The sequence below is a fragment of the Geospiza fortis genome, unplaced genomic scaffold, assembly GCF_000277835.1.
Source record: "Geospiza fortis unplaced genomic scaffold, GeoFor_1.0 scaffold204, whole genome shotgun sequence".
Classification (NCBI taxonomy): domain Eukaryota; kingdom Metazoa; phylum Chordata; class Aves; order Passeriformes; family Thraupidae; genus Geospiza; species Geospiza fortis.
In genome coordinates, this window is record NW_005054505.1 from 629,399 (window position 1) to 633,017 (window position 3,619).

Sequence of the window (3,619 nt, forward strand, 5' to 3'; positions counted from 1 at the left end):
GGGGGGTGGCGCGGAGGAACCGCCGGGCCGGGAGCGGAGCAGAGGGGATGGGAGGGGAGGCGGTGCCCGCCCCGAGCCTCCTCTGGGAATCTTTGCTCTCGGCTGACACCGGGTCTCGACAGAAGAAGTGGCCCAGGGAATTGTCTTTCCCAGTCCCCTCACCTGCACGGTGCGGCTCGAAATCTCCACGATGTATTGCGCCTCGACACGACCACAGATGCTAAAGGAAACAATTCCTCATTGTATATCCGTCTGCGGTCCTTATGGGCGCTGCTGTTGGCACGCGGTTTCTGTCGCTGAAATGGCAGCGACGCATCGGTATGAAACCCACTTTAGAGGGCTTGGGTTCACATGTGTGCCAGTATCCCTTATGATTAAAAGCTTAAATATTTAAAGAGGGACCAGGTAGTTCAGCTTTTCTGTTCGGAGTCTCCATAGCAATGTCTTCAAATTAATATTTTAAGTTCTGCAGAAGGTAGTCGCATTCCAAGTACAGGCAGGATTGTCAGACTAGAAGAGGAGCTTAGTCGCAAAGTGTCCCATTATCTCCTCCTGTGTTTTACTTGCATAATAGAAATGCCATGAAAAAGCTGATTCGAATTCCTTCAGAAGCCCTAGGTTTGTCTGATTGTTTGCCATTTAAATATATGAACTTAAAATTGCATATGAATGATGCAATATTCCCAAGACAGGACTGTAAGGACCTTTTTAGTACAGCTGCACTTGATTAGATACTAGTAACTAAGTTCAGTTTTGCGCCATGAGGACATTGCCAATGTAATTGCTTTGATTTTAGAGAAGATTTTTCTGCCAGAGTAGTTTCACCCTGAACTGGTAGGGCAATAGATTAATGTGTTCAATCATGCTTTAGAGATTAAATTTTAACTATTGTTTGGGTACAACTACATTTGGGTACTAGAACATTTCCTTCCAAGATGTGACTTTCTTTTCCCTTATTTTCATGGGAATTTCTTTTCTAGTATATTTCAAAACTAGAGTAGAGCACAACGCAAGCATTAAGACAACATGCTAAGCTATATTCTCCTTCCCTGTATCATTTGAAAGAGCATTTATATGTAGAGTCAAAATCTTTGTATCACCTTCCATCCCTATCTTAAGCACTATATTTTCCTTCTAAGTCAACTTTAATTCATCATCCCTCTTGGAATCCTGAAGCATTACTTCAATTTGATGTTGTAAAGTTGTACAGCTTCATGAATTTTTTTTTAAAACTAGGACTTTCAAAATTCTTCTTCTCAGACTAAATGCAAATAAATGTAAGCAACAAAAATGCCTCCGCATGTTGTGCTGCTGTTTGTTGCATTTCCAGGACTAACATGTAAATGAAGCATTTTTCTGTATTTATGAAAACATTTGATTTCCATTATAGCTGTAAGTAATGAATGCCCACCTAAATAGCATATTTTAAAAAATACTATAAGGAAAAAGCAAAAATATCTTGAAATGAGATATGTAGTATGATGTATAGATCAAGAGATTCTAAAGCCATAAGGGACAGCTGTAGATATATATAGGCAACTATACCTTTCAGTAGAGTCCACAGAATTTTATATAGTAAATTTTACAGTTTACCTTGTGGTTAGACAAGAGAATTTCCCTTGGAAATACATCCAGCTTTCAGTCTGAGGAATGAGGATCATGATGACTGTTCACCTAAACAGAGCTTGAAGGTTCATGCAGAAGCTTAAGACTTGCTGTGATAATTCTGAAAACGGACATGCTTCACTTGAGACCAGGTTAATTCCCATACTGGAGAACTACTCAGTTACTCAGAAAGTAAGGCACTATTTACTGAATACAGCAGCCACCAAGCTGGGGTCTTTGTGTTTTTTTACAACTACCTGTAATAGTTTTACGAAGAAATTTTAAATTAATAAAGACTTTCAAACATTACATTCTGATTTGATTGTCAAAGACAAGACTGAAAACCACTCTTAAAATGCAATTTTAGGTCACTGCCAGTTTGTTTTGTAGGTGCATGTTGATCTCCAGTAATGGCCTGGCTGTTCTTCAGGGTCTTGTATTGAAAAGTATTTCATCCTACAATGGCACTATTCACAATGTAAAGTCCTACTTTAGGAAGAAGTGGTGGAATTGGATCTCAAATTAATTTGCTTACCCCCTTCTTGATATGGTCCCCACGCTTTGATTTTCAAGGAAAATGTGTGAGGTCTGTCTTTATTGCCTCCCTAATCTCCCAAGAAATTCCCAGTATTCAGACGTATGTGTACAGAAATGTAAGAAATAATGACTAAAGTCATGGACAGATGTCTGAAAGCTGAATAGAAAATAGAAACCCAAGTTAAAGGCTGTACATCAAAGCAAAATACCCTTTTCAGAAATCAGATTTGTTCCCATATAGTCAAAGACACAGATCTCTTATTCTGCCATTACTGTTGGAAGAGTTAATATTTGCAAGGAAATTAAAATATTTAAGCTCTTTACTAAGATAGGCTGTGCCATTAGCCACACTGAAATTATAAGCAAAATATATCTATTGACTAGAAAAGGCATAGTTTGAAGGCTGTTGTAAGCTGTATCTATGTCAGAGTATCTCTGCTCTCTGCTAGGATGTCAGACTTGTGAGGTCTGTGTAGTGATGTTGACCTCTGTGACTGGTGAGAGGATAAATCTTAACATTCATTTAGCATCAAGCATGTACATGGTAGAAGGTAGATAATTTTCTTCATGTCTTTGCAACGAGACCTTCTGTTCTTTTTGAATTTGCTTATTTGCTTTGAAAATAGAAGGTTTAAATAAATTTTGAGTAAGTTACATGGCATTGCACTGACTCAGAATACTTCAGAGAGAATTAACAATCAATAATATTCAAGCCAACAACTGAGTTTTTGCTTGGGATAAAATAAAAATAGTCAGTTGATTCTAAATGTTGATTTCAAGGAAACAACATACTATCTGAATGGACATTTCTGATTAGATTTGTTAATTTTGAGATAAATATGAGCAAAAAAAAAGATGTAAAAGAATAGCAGCATTTAAAACTTTTTTACAATGTTAAAAACATGAATTACACATAAGAGCTGTGTAAGATAAGCTTGTTATATCTCAAAAGAATTTTTAAAGGAAGAGCATTAGAGCATAATACTAAGAAAGCAGGAAGCAAGCTCCTCAACTTTATCTAACCATTTATATTTTCATCAAATAAGTTAAAGAACTCTATGTGTCTCTTTATAAAAATCCATAGCACATCTTTAAGAACCATAGCAAATATAAGAAAGAAAGAGTGCAAGAGAACTGCAATTTTCTTCATCTTCCTTGAGATGGAGACCAGTCAGGGGATATGGATTCATGGTTGAAGATTTTATGAGAAGATTTGCTCTCTTTTTATTTACTGATCTTAGGCCATCTTTAGAAACATATTTTATCTAGACACGTGCCTCAGTTATTTTTTTAATACCTGTTTAGTGCCCATAATATTGACCATCTATTTGGTAAGGAAGTTTTTGCTATTGATTTACAAGAAGCAGAAAATTATTGTATTTGTGAACAAAGAAAGAGTAAGGAAGAAAGAGAGCCAGTGTGTATTTGAATGCTTAATTCATTATGAAAATATAATTTAGAGACTTCAGTTTTTCAA